Here is a 22,121-nt window from a genome sequence, read left to right on the forward strand (position 1 = left end):
TCCTATGATGCTGCTTGGCCTGCTGTGTTCATCCAGCTCTACACCTTGTTATCTCAGATTCTCCAGCATCTGCAGTTCCTACTACCTCTAATCCAGATCCCCTTCCTTGTAGGCCTTCGGGTAAACTTCATACCTGCATGTGCCCCACTCCCCACTCAATCTGTCTAAAAAAGCATGTACGTGGCTCTCAAACCCTGGCATATGCGTTGGCCATGCTAAGTGTAGTCATACAATGTCTTCCCCCAGCTTGAAGCCAGCATGTTCCCAACTGTGGTTGCACATCTTCCCTTCTCTCCACAGCTCCGCTCCCCCCACCCCCCACACTACCACCAATAACCCACTTCCCATCTATTCTTTACCATATTTCCCCGCTCCTGAAATTACTGTTGTCCCCTTCACAAGCCTGCAGCTCCCAGTCCTGGAGAATAATTTTCAAAGTCTCCTTCCCACGGCAGTGGAACCCCCTTGTCTGCACTTCCACTTACCCTTGTTTCGCTTAGTTTCTGTGTACGGACTGTCCACAGCCAAACCATGACGTCTCCAGACAAAAACAGCCTGACACTAAACAGCACCATCTAGTTGATAAATAGCAGTGAAATCAAGGATACATCCTGGAGGTTACCAGTGTTAACTGTCTACAAATGTCAAGTATCACTCTTCTGGAAGGTCTCTTCCATTGTCAAACCTAATGTCATTACCACAGCTCAAAAAAAACCTCATCCACAACTTCTCTTTCCTCTAAAAACACCTTGAATATTTGCTCAGAGATAGTAAGAAATGCCGATGCTGGAGTCCGAGATAACAAGGTGTAGAGCTGGATGAACACAGCAGACCAGGCAGCATCAGAGGAGCAGGAAGGCTGACGTTTCGGATCTGGACCCTTCTTCAGAAATGGGAGAGGGGAAGGGGGCTCTGAAATAAATAGAAAGAGGGGGAGGCGATGATAGAAGGTGGATAGAGGAACAGATAGGTGGAGAGAAGACGGACAGGTCAAGGAGGGGGGGATGAAGCCAGTACAGATGAGTGAGGTAGGGAGTTGAGATGGGGTTGGTCAGTGAGGAGGGAGGGGTGGGTAGGAGGGAGGAAAGACGGACACGTCAAGGCGGCGGGGACGAGGCTAGGAGGTAGGAAGTGCGGGTGGGGGTTGGTCAGTGAGGTGGGAGGAGCGGATAGATGGGAGAAAAGACGGACAGGTCAAGGAGGTGGGGATGAGGTCGGGGGTGGGGAGATTTTGAAGCCTGTAAAGTCCACATGGAGACTATTGGCCTGCAGGATTCTCTGCTGCCTTCTCAATCAGTGTCCACATTTCTTCTACCTTCACGTCTGCTTCTTTCGATTCAGGTTGGCCCAACCCACTTGACATCCTTCCACAACCCAACACTGCTTCCATTATATCTGTCTGTCCATGCAAAAACACTACCATCCAATTCACTTACAACTGCCATTTCAAAATCCCAACTGGGTCTTTGGCTCTCTGTTTACTATACCAGTTGTCCAGTTACTGATTTGCTCAATTACACCTATGCTCGATGGCACTTCTGATGCCATGGTTCTCATGAAACTCTATATATTTCCCTGTCCTAGCTGCTTCCCTAGTAGTAACAGACTTTGGAGAAAGAGGTCAGGGACAGGGTTGTCTTTTGCAATCGAGATATATTTTGAGGAGAGATAATGACAATAGATTTTTCTTTTATTCACTCATAGGATGTGGACTTCACTGGCTAGGCGAACATTTATTGCTTATCTCCAGTTGCCCTGGAGAAGGTGGTGGTGAGCTGCCTTCTTGAACTGTTGCAGTCCTCCTGCTGTGTGTTGACCCACAACGTTATAAGGGAGGAATTCCAGGATTTTGAGCCAGCAACAGTGAAGGAATGGTGATGTATTTCCAAGTCAGAATGGTGAGCATTTTGAAAGGGAACTCGCCAATGATGGTGTTCCCATATATCTGCTGCCATTGTCCTTCAACATGGAAGTGGTTGTGGGTTTGGACAGTGCTGTCCAAGGGCCTTTAGTGAATTTCTGCAGTGCATCTTGTAGTCAATACACACTGCTGCTACTGAGCAAGGGTGGTGAAGGCAGCAGATTTAGCAGACTGCTGTTCTGGATGGAATCAAGCTTCTTGAATGTTTTTGGAGTTGCACCTATCCAGGCAAATGGTGAGTACTCCATCATACTCCTGGTTTGTGCCTTGTAGATGGTGGACAGGCTTTGGGGAGTTATTCAATGCAGTATGCCTGGCCTCTGACCTGCTTTTGTAACCACTGTATTTATATGAAGATTCTAATTGAGTTTCTGGTCAATGGTCACCCACAGGATGTTGATATTGGGGATTCAGTAATGGCAACCATTGAATATCAAGAGGCAGTGCTTAGATTGTCTCTTTTTGTGTGGTTTTTGTGTGGCGTGAATGTTACTTGCCACTTGTCAGCCCAAGCCTGGATATTGTCCACTGCTTGTGTCATTTGAACATGGACTGCTTCATTATCTGAGCGGTTGTGAATGGGGAACATTGCACAATCATTAGCAAACATTCCCACTTCTGACCTTATGATAAAGATGAGATGGATCTACCTGAAGAGACAGACACACTATTAACTTTGGTAACCCCAAGGATCTATTTTTAATCCAGTCCCTCAGTGACAGTGTTCAAAAATAGCATCAGTTTCCCCACACACATGGATGCACTACTTCACCACAACCTCTCCTCCAATGTTAAGATTCTCAGACTGCTCGTCCTACATACCAGGGGCTTCATATCCTGCCATAATCTCCAATTCACACCAACCGACCCCTGTTTCTGACAACTGTTCGATGTTTAACTATCCTGTTCACAACCTTGGTGTTATCTGTTGTCATCACCAAGGCTGTCTACTTTCATAACTTCACTCCAACTCCACCTTTTCCTCATCTCACTGCTACAGACCATTTTCTAGTCATTCCTCCCACATTCTAGGCTCCCCATACTTGGTCATCCAGGACACTACTGCCTGTGTCCTTACACATATCAAGTCCCTTTCATTTATCATCCCTGCGTTTGCTAACCTACATTGTCTTCTGGTCTAGCAACTCTAAGCCTGCAATTCTAATTCATGTTTTCAAACCCCTCCATGGCCTCTGTCTTCCCCTCTCTGTAATCTCCTCTAGCCCCATTGATGGACTGTGCTAATTTGGGTTTATTGAGCAACCTGATATCTGCATCATTAGTGACTCTGCCTATAGCTGCCTAAGCCAGAAGCTCTGGAATTTTCTTCCTTAATCCTTCCACCTTTCTACCAATCTCTAGTTCCTTCTGCACGCAAACGTAAATTTTCACTGTACCGAGGTACATGTGACAATAATAAATTAAATCAAAACATGTTCCTTAAAACCTACTTCTTTGACTAAGCTTTTGGCCATCTGACCCAAAATTTTGCTGCAAGCCTCAGTGTCAAATTCTGCTTAAAATTTCAAAATTTACTTATTTATCACATTTTAAAGTCTATCTTTTCTCAGAACCTCAACATTACCTAAGTCTTTAATTCCCTCCTATAGTATACAGGCTTTTAAAACTCAAGCTTGGATATCACCTACTCACTAGCACCTAATTTTCTTTGCTTTTTCACTCACTTTTTCCAACCTTACTGTCTTCCACAATCGATATCAACATGCTAAAGTTCTTCAAAAAAACTTCATGTAATTAGGTAAATTTTCCTGATGGTGAAATTTGCTTTGGCCATCATTGTAGATCTTGATTACACACTTGGACATGAGCACCAACCACAAAAATCATCAGCACTGTTTATAATTATTAACAATCCAGGAGGGAAAACCCCTGTTTGAATGTGAATAAAATTTAAATTAACCATGGAACACTCTGGTGCATTGCAGCAACACCACCGCCACTAGGCTTTCCTGAAATCTGGTTAGTTTTGCTCAGGGCAGTACTTATTTGAAAAAACAATTAAATATACCTCGATCAGTAAGGAATAAACATGCAACAAAATCTTTAAACAACATTTTGGTACAAACGTAAAAAATGATTAGACCACACACACTTAACATAGCAAGTCAGCAAACTGAGATTTAGCGCCATGTGGCAACATATGAAAAAGCAAAAACGTTTGTTCTAATCATAAATGACAATTTTTTAACCCATTTTTCTAATCAACCTGTTTAGAGATGTTTTTACACCTCTACAGCTAGTGGGACTTGAACCCCACCCCCCCCCCCCCCCCAGTCAAGGGGTAGGGACACTACCACTGTGCCACAAGAGGGTCTATTATCGACTTGGAACAAAAACAGAAGCTTCTGGAAAAGCTCAGCAGGTCTGGCAGCATCTGTAAAGAAAAGTCAGAGTTAATGTTTCAGGTCCGGTGACCCTTTCTTAGAACTGCCAGTTCTGCCAGTCCCAGTTCTGAGGAAGGGTCACCGGATCCTAAACGTTAACCTTGATATTTTTCACAGGTGCTGCTAGACCTGCTGAGCTTTTCCAGCAACTTGTTTTTGTTCCTATTATTGACTTGGCTGCGTTCATATAAAGCTGTGCAACCCCTATGCACATCCATTTACCGGTAGAACATGCATTTGCAATGCAATCTCCAAGAAAATTAAATTACGGCAACATTTCAGATATTAGAAATTGCATTATTAAAACATTGAAACTTTATTCAAAAGCAATGTGCTCCATTAAAATTAACCTTCAAACATCAGGATAATTGCAAATTGTACAATCAGAAAATCAATATTCCTTAAAAGTTAGTTCCAATGGTATAAAACATAATACCTAATATAACAAGATAGGCTGTACGGGCCAAATAAAATTCTAAAGTGAGATTTAAGGGCTGGGAGTAGATACTTATATGCAATTGATAATCATACCAAAAACAAGTCTGAATATTTTCTGAAGAAGGGTCTCAACCCAAAACGTCAGCTTTCCTGCTCCTCTGATGCTGCTTGGCCTGCTGTGTTCATCCAGCTCTATACCTTGTTATCTTTGAATATTTGAGACTTGTTCCCCACTTGCTTTCGTGAGCTCACTCACCAATCCACCCACACATTCCAATCCGCACACATCCACTCATTTACTAACACACAATCCTGTGCACAAACGTTCACACTCAGCATTGCGCTTACACCCACTCTCACACACACCAATTGCCCACACTCGCTCAATCACTCACATATATGAACGTCTTCCCTCACTCTCACTCACACCTTGAAGATTGCTGATTTATTTTGCTAAGAATTTATAGCTTAAAAATAAGGAGTCACCCTTTCAGACAGATGAGGAAACACTTTTCTCGCAGATGGTTCAGTGTCTGTGGGATTCCCTTCCTCAAAAGGCAGTGGATGCAGATTCTTTAAATATTTTTAAGTCAGAGATAGACAGATTCTTGGTTACTAAAAGGGATGAAAGATGATCAGGCATATGCAGGAAGCTACAGTTGAGCTTAAAATCAAACCAGTCATTGGCTACCAATTGGCGAAGCAGAATTGTACGGTCAAGTGGCCTACTCTTGTTCGTATGTTCATTGGAACAGCACAGGATGGTTGTGAGGGTTCCAACACACAACCTAAAACATTATTTGTGTCAGGCTGTGCTGTTGCTATAACCATTGCTCCATATGATCTCCATTCTTTTTCTCTCAAACCCAAACTCTCATTTCCCCTCCTCCAGTGTCCTGAGCCTCATGCCCCCGCCCACCACTCTGCGAGCCAGACAATGGCCTAACTCTAATCCCCATCCACCAGTTGTGACAAGGCTCTCATATTCCTTCTCACCAAGTAGTATCTTCTCTTTACCCTACCAATCCCAATAATCCAAATTCACTGCTGAGACTCCAGGCCTCAGGCTCAGCTAAACCAATCACACAGTGCCATTCACTGCTCTTCCAAACTGTTTCCTTTGCATTTGCTACAGATAGGTTTATCCTATCAGCAGCAAATAGTGAAGAGAAACAGCATCTGATTAGAAGAGCAGATCTTGAAAAGTCTCAGTTACACTTAACCATATTTTTAACATTGCATCCTGTGCAGCCCGCAAGCCATTGTGGTTAGGGAAAAGCCATCAATCTTGGATTTAAACTGAAAAGCTTATATTTGCAGAAGAGGTTCACAAATGTATGTCATCCTTTGCATGTGGAAACGTTTCAAAATTCCACCCTGAAAAGGTCTAGCTCTAATTTTTAAGACTGTGCCCTATCATTCTGGGCTCTTTAAGCAGTAGATACAGCAGCTAGATAGAAATTTTATGTTGTTCTTAATAGCTTATAAACTTCAATCATCCTTCTCAGTATCAGTGAATATAAAACTAGTTTGTGTAATCTCTCTTCATAATTTTAAGCCTTGAAGTTGAGGTATTATTTTACTAAACCTATGCTGCATTCCCTCCAAAGGCTGCTTTATCTTTTCTAAGGTGATTCTTAGAACTGCATACAGTATTTATTGCTATTGGAAATGACAAACTTCAAAATAAATTGAAATCACAATCACATTCCCCAAAGTTAAATTTGCATGTTTAAAATAGCTGTACTGTCTGCGGTCTCTTGGCGGCACTCCTGAGCTAGTAATCAAATGTTCTAAGCAGAATTAGTATTCACTGACTGTTTTGTAACCATATTTCCAGCCCAAAGCATTTCTATCTCATTTTACATGCCTCTATCTATTCAATAAAGCCACCAGCAATACTTCCCGTATCCATAATGTAGACAGAGTTGGAATAAGAGAGGTCACTACCACGGCAGAGAGGTGGTGCTCCAAATAAATGCAGAAAGGCAATGGCACAGAGGTAATTTCACTGAATTTGTAATCCAGAGGCTCAAACTAATGCTCTGGGGACAAGGGCTCAAATCCCATTTAAATTTGCTTAATAAATCCAGAACAGAAAAACTAGCCTCAATACAACATTGATTATTGTAAATGCCCATCTGGTTCACGTGTCCTTCAGGGACACTCGCCTGATCTGGCTTAGATGTGACACACGGCAACGAACAAGCCTCTGAAGTGGGCCAGCAATTCAATGCTGGTCTTGCCAAGTGATGTGCCCATCCCACAAAAGAAGAAAAAAATTCAATCCATTGTTAAGTAAATTGTTTCATTGTCAGTATCAGGAGTCTGTGACCAACAGATTTCTAATCAGAAAGGAACGCTGATCACAAATCCACTTGAACCACACTTGCACCATAGCAAAATTCTGTAGCTACCAGAAATTTGAAATTAAAAAGTATGGTGCAGGGGAAATTCAGCAGATCTGTCAGCATCTGTGGACAGACGAACAGAGTTAGTATTTTTAAGATCAACGGGACTCTTCTTTGTGATGGTAATAGGATGGAAAAGTGAGAGGTAACAAAGTTTTATACTCTCGTAAAAGGAGTGTAGGAGAAAGAAGAACAGAAGGGAAGTTTAGGGAAAGGTTAGAGGGCAAGAGTGATTAGAGGTCGCAGGTGCTATAGAACAAAAGGCAAAGGGAATGATCACGGTGGTAAAGGAGAGACCATGGTCCAGAGTGGGATGTTTATAGCAGTAGAGTAATAGCAGAATATAGCTCAGCTCAGCTTCCAACTGGAGTTCTGTTCTTCATGTTTCAGATTCACGCAGGATTGCAGTCATCCTCAAGAAACCAACTTTCCTTAGACCACTGATCTCACCACAATTTTTTATTCATTCACAGGATGAGGGCATCACTGTCTTTAATTGCCCAGAGGACAGGTAAGAGTAAACCACATTGCTGTGGGCCTGGAGTCACATGTAGGCCGGACCAGGTAAGGATGGCAGTTTCCTTCACTAAAGGACATTAGTGAGTGACATGGGTTTTTCCAGACAGTCTACAATGGTTTCACGGTCATCATTAGATTTTAATTCCAGATTTTGAATTCAAATTCCACCATCTGCTGTGGTGGGATTCGAAACCAGGTCTCCAGAACATTTCCTGGGTCTCTGGATTAACAGTCTAGTGATAATACTACTGGGCCTCCCCTATTCCCAACATTCACAACAGTGCCACGCATTGCTACATGCACAAATGCAAACTCCCTCTCCATCAGCACTGATACACCACACTACAAAGTTATCTTGGTCCCTCGCTCCATTTTATCCTTCATCTCAACCAAAGCCTTAACAAGAAACTTTTCCTCTTCCAGGTTTAATGGAAAGAAAGTTCCGACAATGTATGGGTACCTACACTTTTCTGGACTCCTCCTGCCCTCACCCTCCTTCTGGCCCCATCTCTCCTTCTAACTCCACCTCTTCTTATGCATCTTCTATACTGTCTGTCCTTGCATTTCCAACATTGAACAATCTACGCTCAGCCACAAGTTCAGTTCTCATAGAATCCCGAGTATGGAAGCAGGCCATTCGACCCATCGAGTCCACATTGACCTTCTGAAGAGTATCCCACCCAGACCCTATCCCATAACTCTGCATTTCCCATGGCTAATTCACCTAGCTTGCACATCCCAGGACACTATGGATAATTTAGCATGGCCAATTCACCTAACCTGCACATCTTTGGACTGTGGGAGGAAACCAGAGAACCCGGAGGAAAATCATGCAGACACGGGGAGAACGTGCAAACTCCATACAAACAGTCACCCGAGGGTGAAGTTTTACCCCCTTAGCCAATGAATGTATGGTGCAGCACAGCATTAAATTCTTCTGCCACTAAACTTTGCTTCCTTGCCCACTTCTTTGGACCATTTCATGTATCTCCAATATTCTGAAGCCTCCGCTCCCTCTGGTCTCTTATGCTTGATCTTTTCAACAAGAACTATCAGTGATATTGGCACTTTAACTTCTCCCTTCCCCTCCCCACTTTAGCCTGTCTTTTTCTTAACTAGCTGTACTTATTCTATCTGGTTTCCGGCACCTCTGCCCTCACATCCCCTCCCCCCCGCAACAAAAACAAAGACAGAATCCTCCTTATCCTCACATATCACCCACTAACCTCCGTATCCATAGTATCATTCTCCGCCACTTCTGCCACCTACAATCCGACCCCACAACCAAAGGTATATTTCCATCCTCACCCCATCTGCCTTCCATAGGGACCGCTCTCTCTGCGACTCCCTTGTCCACTCCACATTCCCCACTCCCCACTAGCCCCACCAACCCAGCAGCTTTCTTTGCAACCTCAGGAAGTGCTACACCTGCCCCTACACCTCACCTCCTCACTTCCATTCCAGGCGCCAGACAAACCTTTCACATCAGACAGAGGTTCACCTGCACATCTGTCAATGTGGTCTATTGCATCCGCTGTTCCCGATGTGGCCTCCTCTACATCGGTGAGACCAAGTGGAGGCTTGGAGACTGCTTTGTAGAGCACTTGCACTCTGTTCGCAACAAACGACCACCTTCCGATCGCGAACCATTTCAACTCCCGTTCCCACTCCCTGGGCGACATGTCCATCCTGGGCCTCCTCCAGTGTCACAATGACGCCACACGGAAACTGGTGGAGCAGCATCACATATTCCGCCTTGGGAGCCTACAGCCCAAATGCCTAAACGTGGACTTCACCAGTTTCAAATACTCCCTAACCCCCAGCCTCATCCCTTGACCAACCCTCCCTTTCATCCTCGCCTCCTTGACCTGACACAACCTGTCCATCTTCTCTCCCACCAACCCGCTCCTCCCACCTCACTGACCAATCCCCACCACTCCCTACCTGCACTCACCTATCACCAGCCCACTTACCTTCCCCAGCCCCAACCCTCCTCTCTCTATTTCGTTCTGAGCTCCCTTCCCCCTCCCCCGTTTCTGAAGAAGGGTCCCGACCCAAAACATCAACTTCCTGCTCCTCTGATGCTGCCTGGCCTGCTGTGTTACTCCACCTCCACACTGTGGTATCACTGAACATCAACTGTTGTTTCCAAGACTGTCACTAACTTCATCTCTAGAGATTTTCCTTCCGGTTCCCCGTTCCCCGTTCCTAAATCCCATCCTCATTCTAAAACCTAAGGACTGTCATGACAGAATCATCATTTCAGCCTGTTACTGCCCTTTAGACTTTATTTCTTCCTAACTTGACTACTTTTTCTCCATTTGTCCAACATTTTTCCACCATCATTTGTGATTCCTCTGGTGCCGTACAATACTTCAATTTTCAGTTTCCTGGCCCTAGCTGCCACCTCTTCACGATGGAAGTCCAATCCCCACCAGGTTAGTCTGACGGCTCTTCACTTCTTCCTCGAGGTGGAGGCCCAAAGAGTCGCCCTCCACCTGAATGAGCATATTCTCTCATGGAACAATTTTTCCTTTAACTTGTCTCACTTTCTCCAAAATGAGTAAGTGTGGGCCACAGTTACGCCTGTTCTTTTGAGGGGTTTTTTCCAGCACACTGATGCCTGTATTGGTGCCGCTTGTTCCTTCCTCAACCTCCCCATCTCCATTTCTAGCTATTGTCTGTCTGCTAGTATTTATGACATACCCACCAACTCCCACAGCTACCTCGATAACAAAGCATAACCTCCTGCTTCCTTAAGGACTCCATTCCATTCTTCTAGTTTCTCAGTCTTTGTCATATCTATCCGATGATGCTAACTTCCACAAAGGTGCTTCCAAAACGTCTTCCTTATTCCTCAACCAAGGAAACACAGCAGTGCCCTCAACTGTGTCCAGCCCATTTCCTGCACTTCTGCCCTTACCCCTTCCCTTGCAATTCAGGAATAGGGTTCTCCTTATCCTCACTTTCCACCCCGTCAGCCTCAGTATTCAAAGAATTGTCCTCTGCCATTTCTGCCCTTACAGCATGATGCCACCACCAAAAACACATTCCCCTTTCTTCTTGTAAGCATTCCAAAAGGGTTGTTCCTTCCTGACATCCTGGTCCATTCCTCTATCATGCCCAATACCTCATTTCCCCCTTTATAGAGCCATAGAGGTTTATAGCATGGAAACAGGCCCTTCGGCCCAAATTGTCTATGCTGCCCAGTTTTCACAATTAAGCCTCTCTTTGTAACTCAAACCTTCCAGTCCAGGTAGCATCCTAGTAAATGTTTTCTGCATTCTTTCTAGTTTAATAATATCCTTTCTACAGTAGGGCAACCAGAACTGCATGCAGTACTCCAAATGTGGCCTTACCAACATCTTGTACAGCAGCAACATGACATCCCAACTCCTATACTCAATGCCCTGACTGATGAAAGCAAGCATGCCGAAAGCCTTCTTCACCACCCTGTGTACCTGTGATTCCACTTTCAGGGAGCTATGAGCCTGTACCCCTAGACCTCTTTGTTCTATAACACTCCCCAGGGCCCCACCATTAACTGTGGATCATTGACTGTGCCATTTCTTGGCACCTTCTCATCTAATTACAGGAAATGGAACAATTGCTCTGCTCAGAAAACCCAGTCCCTAACCCACGACCTTGCTGGCAACCCTCTGACATATGGTTTTTCCTACTCCGAGACCAATACCCTAAATAGTCCCTCCAGATGAAAAAGCAATTTACTTGTACTTCCTTCAATTAGTTTATTGGATTCGCTGTTTGCCATGCAATCTCCTGAATGTCAGAGGGGGTTGCATCAACGCATTGCAGAACAGCTCTGCTCAATCCACAAGCATGACCCTGACCAGCCAGTCGCTTGCCAGTTTAATTTACCATCTTGCTCTCATACTCATATTTCTGCCCTAGGCACATGCAGTGTTCCAGTGAACCCCAACTTAAGCTAAAAGCACAGAACCTAATTTTCCATTTAGGCACTTCAATCTTCTGGAATCAACAATGAGTTAAAAATCTTCACACAATAAACTCTGTCCTTTGTCCCCAATTTACCGTGTCAGTGTCCGTAATCCCTAATTTTGCTTTCAGCACAGCTGACCTATTACTTTCTAAAATTCCAACACTGGACCTTTCTCACTGATTTTTAAACAAACATTAACAAGATTTTTTTATTTGATAACACGTGACCTCTAATCTCTGTCAGCCTCACTTCTGTCCCACACAAGCCCCCTTTTTCCCTGTAATATTAAATCCAGCACTTCTCCACCTCTCTCTTCTTCAAAAGAAGAGTCATACTGGTCTCAACACATTCTCCACAGATGTTCTTAGACCTGCTGAGCTTCTCCAGCACTTTGTTTTTAATTTATATTATTAATAAAGAAAACATTGCCACCTGCAAATCGAAGCTGTTTCTTCTGCCTCTTGCAGCTCATCTTCAGGGAGTTGCTCACAGCCAGGATTCAGGAGAGAGAAGCAATGCACATGAAAATCTGAGAGTGTGTGGTTTGGTAAAAGGGTGAATCAGGGAACTGGACAGACTGCAAGTCTGATCTTGCCGGCAAGGAGGTGACTTAGAAATCTGGAAAGACCTAAAGTCAGAAGGTCAATAGAAAAATAAAGGCTCAGGGAGTGAGTGAGTGAGCAATCAGAGGCAGGGCAGCAATAACTTTGGTTAGGCAAAGGAAGAGGCCCACAAATTGGAGGCCTACCAGCAAGAGGAACCACCAGTCAGGGATCACTAGTGATAGGATGGATTGGGAGCAGCAGATGCTGCAAGTCAGAGGGTCAACGAGCGGAAGAGTCTGCAGCAATTTAGGGTCTAATGTTTTCTGAAGTGAGCAAGATCAGCAGCGAGCAGGAGGTACAGTAAATTGAATTTTTTTTTTTGTTTTGTGTTTTTAAAAGTTTTTTCATTTACCAAAGTTGGAATTTAGCAATGTAAAACATTTCAACTTGAATGATAAAATGTCTTTATATTTTCTGATGAATAAAGTTCTACAGAACTTGCCTTTATATTGGTTTCACTGGGAAACGGAGTTCACACACTCGTTTCATTTAAAATTATGACTTTTGGGAACACTATCACAACTTTAAGATATATATCAAGGAAAAATGTGGATGGTGGAGATCTGAAACACACAAAAATAAAAATTGCTACAGGAAGTCAGTGGGTCTGGCAGCATCTGTGGAGAATAAACAGAGTTAATGTTTCAAGTTCAGTGAACCATCTTCAGAGCAGAGAGTGGTTAGGAAAAGGTGGTCCCTCTCCATTTATCTGGTCACTTCTTTTTCCTCCCACCCACGTCATCAACATAAATACCACCTTTTCTGTAACTATGGGAGGGTATAGTCTGAGAATTAGACAGACCGTTTAGGAGACATGGTAGAAGCACTCCCACACACAAACAACAGTATATGCAGGATCGGTTGTTAATTTGACATCTGAGATAGATACATTTTTGTTAAGCAAAGGTATTAAGGGATATGGGCTAAATGCAGATATATAGAGCTCAGCCATAGATCGGCCATGATCTCATTGAATGGTGGACAGGTCTGAGGGGCTGCATGGCCCAAACCTGTTCTGGCCTTCCCATGTTTTCCTAGCTGCTATCGGTTAAGAATCACTGCACTCAAAACATTAATTCTACTTTCACTCCACAGATGCTGAGTTTCTCCAATTTCAGTAGTTGCGTGTGCCACAACTTTAAGTGTGGGCTTACTGCACAAACCAAATTAATTTTAGCAACTACGAAAATTATAGCAGTATTGGTCTCAATCCTTGTGAAACATCTGAAGGTGGGATTCTCCAGTGGAGGTGAACTCTAGGCTTTAGGGACACAGCAGAGGCAGGAGGAAACCCAGCTTAGGTTTATTGTACTGCAGGTTACTGAAGATAGTAGTGCCACCCCGCCCCCCCAAAAAAAGAGAGACTGGAAGGAGGTGAACGGGAAGAGTTATTCGCACTGAAATCAGCTGTATGGAATTTCTGAACATGCTCTTCCAAAGTGAACAGTCTGTCTTTATTAAAACCTGTAAAGTCTAATTTCAAAGTTGAAAACTATAGTGACTGGTACCACAACTCCTTACAGCCTGGGAAATTCAAAATTTAACTGATTTTAGGGCTACTGCTAATTCTAGTGAAATCTTTAGCAATTGATTTTGCAGACAACAGGAGAATTTTGTCCAAGCGTCCTGGAACTCCAGAAATTCAGTTACATCTAAGAAGCACATTTCTGCCAATAAAGAAAGGAATCTACTTGGCAAGAAGTTAGTTATTAGCATCTGTACAGGGACATTGAAATACATCTTTAAAGTTCCCAGACTCTGGGGAGCTGCCCTTTAGTTACCACATCTTAATGCATCTGCTCCACTACTAACTGAGAACCCCATTTTCTCGAAAGCTGTTTTGCACTTCTATTATTGCCTAGCACAAAAACTTTGATATTTCAATGTCAATTAATTTCCATAAATTTATTCCCTGAAGATCGAGTCTTTAAAGCGATTTGATACAAAGTTTGAAGAAAAATCAAGACCACACAGGATTTTTAAAAATTGTCACTCTTCTTCAGTGTTTTTAAAATTCAACCGCAGATATACCATTGCACTTATTTTAATAAATCAGGAAATTTGAAACAAATACACGGAAAATGTTAAACTGCATTAGCCCATTTACAACAAATGCATCTTAAACAGCCACAAAATTTTCTGTTTTGCACCACAAACTACTGATTTAAGACAAAATGAACGGAATAGCCAAACCATACAGATCAGAAGAACAGCTGATCTCGCCCACAACCAGGAAAAGTAAATCTTCCTGTGATCATCAGGGGAAAACAAGGTTGGCAACGAGATTGCCACAAACTTAGACAGTTTAGAATTATACTTGAGCATATTTTTGACAACACCAGAAGTTGCCTTACCATTACAATATCATAATAAACAGGGACCCAATGCTTTCTAGGAAAGGAGAATGAAAACTGATCACATGGATAAGCTGGGAGACATGGTCAAGAAACAGAATGATGGGCAGTTGCAGTAGTTGGTTGCAAATAGGCTGTTCAGACAGAAAGAAGCTGCGGGATGATCCAAAGAGGAATCACAGATTTATAACAACACAGAAGGCCATTTGATCGTTATTGTTCATTCCTGTCTGAAACAAGGCCACAACAGCAAAAGTGGCGTGACCATGGCTAAAGTGGGAACTTCGGGATAGTAAGGAAGGGGCATACAAATTGGCCCAAACAAAAAGCAGCCCGAGGATTGGAGTAGCTTAGATTTCAGCAAGGAAAGACAAAGGGATTGTTAAGGTTGGGGAAATACAGCACAAGAGCATGCTTATGAGAACATATAAATTTATAGTACAAGTTTCTATAGCTACGTGAAGAGAAAAAGAATGTAGGCCCCTTGTAATCAGAAACAGAAGAAGTTATAACAAGGAACAAAGAGGTGCAGACCAATTCAATAGAGATATTTTAGTTCTGGTTTCACAAAGCAGAACACAAATAACCTCCCAAAAACGTTGGGCAGCACAGGGTCTAGTGAGAGGGAGGAACTGAAAAAATTGTAATTTATAGGGAAATGGCTTTGGGAAAATTGATAGGACTAAAGGCCAATAAATGTCCAAGGCCTGATAATCTAAATCCCAGAGTACAGAAGAAAGTGGTCTTAGATATAATGGATGCATTGATGGTCATCTTTCAAGATTCTATACAGTCTGGAAGGTTGCTAACATAACTCCATTATTTTAAAAAGGATGTAGAAAGAAAAAGAGAGAATTAAAGACAGGTTAGCCTGACATTGGTAGTAAAAATGCTACAGTCTATTATAAAAGACTTAAGACATAAAACCATTTGGAAGTCAGTGACAGGGTCTGCATGGATTTATGAAAGGGAAATCATGGTCCACATACGTACCATGTCAAGAGGATGTAGTGATTAGAGTTGAAAAGGGGAAGTCAGAGGATGTGGTTTGCTTAGAATTCCAGATTTCACATAAGAGATTATTAAGTAAAATTAAAGCACACTGGATCAGGGGCAGTGTACTGATATGGAGAGAGAACAAATTGGCACACAGGAAACAATGAGTAGGAATAAACAGGTCATTTTCTGAGTGCCAGCAGAGACTAGTGATGTACCACAAGGATCAGTGCTCGGATCCCAGCTATTCACTATACTTGGTAATGTTTCAGATGAGGGAACTAAATGCAATGTCTCCTAGTTTGTAGATGGTACAAAACTGGGTGGGAGGGTGAACTGTCAGAATGCAGAGACGCTTAGGCATGATTTGGACAAGTTAAGCGAGTGGGCAAATATATGGCAAATGAAGTACAATGTGGATAAATGTTAGCTTATCCATTTTGGTAATAAAAACAGGAAGGCAGATTATCTAATTCGCAATAGATTGCAAAAGAGGGAGCAGGTGCAGCAAGCAGTGAAGGCAGCAGACAGTATGTTGGCCTTCTCAGAGACAGAATTCAAAGACAGGAACAAGGATATCTTGCTGCAATTGTACAGAGCCTTGGTGTAACTGCACCTGGAGCAAAGTATGCAGCTTTGGTTTTCTTATCTGATGATGGATATACTGACTGTGAAGGGATTGCAATGAAATTATCCAATATTCTACCCAGGCTAGTAGATCACACTCCCAACGCAATGAGCTCTCATCTTGTTCAGTAAACTCTGATGTGGCACTTTATCGAATACCACCAGATACCCAAATACTCTTCCCCTTTATGAACCCCCCCAGTTACACCCTCAAAGAACTCTAACAAATTTATCAAAAACTGTTTCTCTTTCACAAAGCCATGTTGACTCTGCCGGAATGTATTATGATTTTCTAAATATCCTACCACTACCTCCTTTATAATGGATTCCATCGTTTTCTAATGATAGATATGATTTCCTGCATTGTTTCATTTATTTCTTGAAGAACGGTAATACAACTGCGGCTTTCCAGAATCTAGGTGATTTCGGAAGATGACAACCAATACATGCACTATATCTCCAGCTATTTCCTTCAGGACCTTTGGACACAGGCTATCCATGAAAGAGACTTATCAACCTTTAGTCTAACCAGATTTCCTGGTATCCTTTTCTCTAGTGATTGTGAAAGTTTTAATTTCCTCTCCGGACTTTTAGCCTTCTGCTTTTCTACTATTGTTGGTTTTTTTGTGTCTTTTACAACGAAGACGTGCAAAGTACTGTCCACGGTTTTTGCCATATCCTTGCTTCCGCTTGTTACTTTCCCAGTCTGATATTCTAAGGTACCAACTTTGACTATTGCTACTTTTTTCCTTGCTAAGTACTTTTAGCAGCTTTCATGTCAGCTTTTTATAATTGTTACCTGTTTTCTCTTACACTTCATTTTCTCACTATTTTTTCTTCATCCTTTGCTGGTTTCTCAAAAATTTCCTAATCTTTTAGCCTATGACTAAGCTTTCCAGCATGGATTTTTTTTACTCAATTTGGTACCATCCTTAAGATGGTGGGGTTTGAAAGCCCACAAATAGTTTGCTGCAAGTGAGAAATATTAAAGCTTGACAAAATATCCAAGGGCAGTATTAGCTTAGTGAAACTGGCTGTCAGCAAAAAGCTGGAATTGCGCTGCCAGTAGATGCTCGAGTCCAATTCTAAGATTTCAGGGGACTGGCATCACATTTATTGAGACAATCCATTAAAGAGTGGCTCTTGAGGGAGTTCTGAAGTTATGCCTTTAAAACATAACAAATTGCAACACCTGAAAACTTTTTAATGAAATTTGATAACCCTCACTTTCACTCACATTTGGAGTGCAGACAATAAATTGGCGAGATCTGCCTTGACGACAGTTGCTATCTGATGAACTTTTGTGGTGTTTGATCACAGTTTGTCTGTTACCCACATTTATTTCAGGTTAATTCTGGATTTTGGGAAATAAGTTGTGTCTATGTGTATATATGGTATTACTGTACAAAGTTAGAACTGTAATGTTTTCTTGTTGCTTGGTCAAACCGTGGAAACCTACAGCTTCACTCTCTTATAAAGTTCTTGGATCACACTTAGTTGACACTAAAATAAAAGTTCACTGGTCCCTTATCAGATCATAACATAAATTTGGCAGTCTGGTCCAAGATCCCAATAAATTACAAAAGAAATGCAAAGGAGATCAGCATATTTTCATGAATTACTAGAAAGCCAGTCAAGTTTTCTGATGGTTCACACCCATGATCTTTTGGTTGTTTAACAGAGTTCCACACTTATACAAGTGGTCTCACTATTTAAACTTCAGATAGGGGTAATTCAAAAGTTGTACCTTCAAACCAATTGTAATGACACTCTCAATTTTAATGAGTTCATTTTATTATTGTTCTTGAATCTGGGCTACTCTAGAAATGCCTAATTAATTTTCTCTCCCCAGTTCTCAAAAAGACATACCACCATCTCTTGAACTATGCAAACGTTGTGGTGATAGTCCACAAATTTTCTTGTAAAGATTTCCATGATTTTGAACCAGTCAGGACATGCATGGCTCCCATGATTATTCATAATTATACAGGGCGAGATTGATCACAGGGTTTAAGAAAAATTAAGTTATCATTTGCTCAATTTTTCATTTCATTCACTGTTTCAAATTTCAGAAGCATAGTTTCGCAGTTCCAAAAGTCTTTTTCTTAAAAAAAACACCAAAACAAGCCATCTGGTATGTTGTTTCAGAGATAGTAGGAACTGTAGATGCTGGAGAATTTGAGATAACAAGGTGTAGAGCTGGATGAACACAGCAGGCCAAGCAGCATCAGAGGAGCAGGAAGGCTGACGTTTCTGGCCTAGACCCTTCGGAAAGATTTCTGAAGAAGGGTCTAGGCCCGAAACGTCAGCTTACATGCTCCTCTGATGCTGCTTGGCCTGCTGTATTCATCCAGCTCTACACCTTGTTATCTCATCTGGTATATTTTCATGTTTGCTAATCATAAAAAGCTTTCTTAATAGATAGACATGAAATTTGATCCCTTACAGCAAGGCATTACTTAATTGAACACTTTGTTGGCATGCTCGGTTCTGTTTTTTCTCTCACTATGCGCAACACAAAGTCACCAACATTTTTGGATGCTGCAATCAACTTTTGAAGGTCAATTGACAAATTTAGTTGTTCTTAAACTGGAAATCAGGGAGGGATCAAGAAAAGACAGAGCCAAAAAACCCTTTCAATCAAGTTCTTATGGAATTGCTGACCCTGAGCCAGAGGTGAGAATTAATCAAATTTAAGTTCCAAGATTCGAACATGAAAAGATGCATCATAATCCTGTAATATTACACTTCCAGACTGACACTGATTTTTTTAAACCAAATATAAAGCAATTTCTGTGCAATCTGATTAAAAAATACTCCTGTTTTGTTAGAAAAAGTATTTTCCATTTCTTTAGTAATGTGTAAGAATTGCAGTTTATGTGATGACAAATGGTTTGCATGAACCTTAAGAACGGTTTATAATTACTACATACACAGTTTCCACATTAGCAAGATAAGCAGCCTCAGCCTTTAATTTAGTATGGATTATGTACAATTTACTGTTTTTGAAATAAAACACCAGCACTTACCTACAACCTTTGCTTCTTTATTTGTTGATTCCCAGTCTGGAATGATGAAAAAAAATTCTTTAGTCTGCATTTTTATGTCTACAATTTTGCAAGTCAATAATTTACGCCTTTCACAAATCAAATATTTACTGGTCCAAAATTAGAAGTTTCGATGGTCTTTAATTTGGGTTGGGAGCACATTAGCTCAGTGTTTGTATGTTACTGTTCACTTCTCAACTCAAATGACTTTTTTTTCTTTGAAAACTGTTATCTCACACCACACACCTCTGGCTGAGAGACAGGTCACATGTTATTTCTGTACATCTCTTTCCTTCCCTTTGCCTCAACATTAATGCTCATACCTTTGGCCACCAAGACACCATGCTCTGGCATTCCATCCTTAAAGAAGACTCTTCCACCTCTTAAAGGCCTGTTTTTAAAACAAATCTATTTGACTAAGCCTTCCATTGCCTCTCTTAACATGTAATTTACTATTTCAAGTGTGTATGCTGCCCTATGTCTTTGAAGTACATTTTGGTTATTTTCCAATATTAAAGGAGCAATTGTTGCAGCTCAATTGAGTACACTTTATGCACTAACTCCATTTTCCAGTACACTTCATCCTGATTACTTATGTATATTTAATTGTGTTAATTTTAGACTATTAGTCTTTGGCCTCTATGAAGTGTGGCAATTTTGTTAAAGCTTTAGATTTGCCAATTATACATGCACATTATATTAATTGCATTTCAGACATCCTGTAATTTAAAGTTTTAGTAATATTCTGCAGAACAGCATCTCAGAACAGCAGAAGGCTCCATTCAGTTAAATTAGTTACTCTCCAATTACTTTGCTCTTAGATGCGTTCCTTCTGCCTACTGTTGCTATCAACAAGATCAAATTAGCTTTCAGGAAGAAATATCCTTGGTCATCTGTGAATGAACTTGCTCTACGCTTGTATCAAGAAACAACACTTGCTGTATTAGTTAAATATCTCCACACTCACTCTGCAGCTTCATTATTCTCATTTCTACTCCCCACTCCCCCTTGCAAAGCAGCACTTTAAAGTTCAACATGAAACAGGAATGGAGCAAAAAAAAAATCAGAACCTATTGAAAGGAGGTGAGCGCTAACAGTCTTGCTCAGAAACACTTCCAGTGATACAAGCACAAATTACAAAGACAAAATAGATGAAAGAGTGTGATTTCTTGAAAGACAAGTGTATGCTAGCAATATAACATACAAGAGAACTCTCTGTAGTCAATATTTGTCCATTTATCTGAATTCAGTCTCAGCTGGAGTACTGCTGCCCTTCTTCAGCTACTCACTACTCTTCACAATTGTGTGTGAATGTTTCAGAAACAAAGGAGGACAATGGTAGACTCCAATCATGAAACAGTCTTCTAATTACTGAGAGCTGATGATGTCAAGCAATCAAGCATTTTGAACAAGAACACTGCAAGGTATATCAAGAAATACACTGGACAACAAAGTAAAAATATCACAAACCCAATGAAGGTGTTAGACTTAGACTCCAAAGCTAAATAGGATAAACAAGTTGGATTTCAGTATTCTGAAGAACTGGATACAAGGCCGGCAAATGAAATGTAATGTAGAGAAATTTAAAATGTTTCATGAGAACATAAGAACATAAGAAATAGGAGCAGGCGTAGGCTATCTGGCTCGTACAGCCTGCTCTGCCATTCAATAATATCATGGCTGATGTTTTCTTCGACTCAGCTCAACGTATCTGCCTGCATATCGCAACCCTAAATTCCTTCACTGTTCAAAAATCTACCTACCTTTGCCTTCAAAATGTCCAATAAGGTAGCCTCAACTACTTCACTGGGTAGGGAATTCCACAGATTCACAACCCTTTAGGTGATGAAGTTCCTCCTCAACTCCATCCTAAATCTGCTCCCCCTTATTTCGAGGTTACAACCCCTAGTTCTAGTTTCACCTGCCAGTGGAAACAACCTCCCTGCTTCTATCTTGTCTATTCCCTTCATAATTTTATATGTTTCTATTAGATTCCCCCTCATTCTTCTAAATTCCAATGAGTACAGTCCCAGTCTACTCAATCTCTCCTCATAAGCCAAGCCTCTCAACTCCAGAATCAACCCAGTGAACCTCTTCTGCACCCCCTCCAATGCCTGCACATCCTTTCTCAAGTAAGGAGACCAAAACTGTACACAGTACTCTAGGTGTGGCCTCACCAGCATGCTATACAGTTGAGCATAACCTCCCCTTTTTTAAGCTCCATCCCCCTAGCAATGAAGGACAATATTCAATTTGTCTTCTTAACTACCTGCTGCACCTTTCATGTGAGAGTTTTAAAAAAATCTTGGAAGAGGTTATCATTTAAATAGAAAAAAAAATGGAAAATGTTACGCATGTCACAAATGGCTCAGGTAAAGGCACCTTCAACTCTGAATCAACAAGTCTGCAAAGACTTGAGCCCATTGTCTAAAATGAGATCCTTGTAAACTACTTATAGATGTCAAGCTGTTATTTTGTTAATTTACTGATGAGTATTAAACAAACACTCCATTTGTCCTCTTAAGCAATGGACAAGATCCATAATACTATTCAAAGAGCAAACCGCTATTTATTCCTAAATCACCATCTCAAAGAGAGCTTGTTTGGTCTTTGTCCTATTGCTACAAGTGGAGTCTTTCTTTAAGTAACCTGACTTCCACATTTCCCACATTACAATATGTACTTATTTGACTTTGAAATAGGGTGGGTACTGAAAAGGGTTTTCTTTTAATTGCACTAAAGTAGAGAGGATTCACAAGCCTAATTTACTGAGTTGTTCAATTGGTTAGACTGGTCAGTGAAAATAGTGCCAGTTAGATTAAGCAGGTTCTTCAGCA

The 22,121-nt window shown here is 41.5% G+C and overlaps 1 protein-coding gene across 8 annotated transcripts in view; it reads right to left on the minus strand.

The window, feature by feature from the left end:
• cyrib (CYFIP related Rac1 interactor B) overlaps positions 1-22,121 on the minus strand; it is a 183,903-nt gene that overhangs the window by 57,177 nt on the left and 104,605 nt on the right. For 7 of the 8 annotated variants that reach the window (XM_048595732.1, XM_020513008.2, XM_048595738.1 and 4 more), the window contains one exon: positions 19,267-19,302. The exons of the other annotated variant lie outside the window; for it this stretch is intronic. The gene's annotated coding sequence lies outside the window, so the exon portion shown is untranslated. The remainder of the gene's footprint in view (positions 1-19,266; positions 19,303-22,121) is intronic. 8 annotated transcript variants of the gene reach the window in all.

This window comes from Rhincodon typus, chromosome 4 (assembly GCF_021869965.1).
Source record: "Rhincodon typus isolate 14 chromosome 4, sRhiTyp1.1, whole genome shotgun sequence".
Classification (NCBI taxonomy): Eukaryota; Metazoa; Chordata; class Chondrichthyes; order Orectolobiformes; family Rhincodontidae; genus Rhincodon; species Rhincodon typus.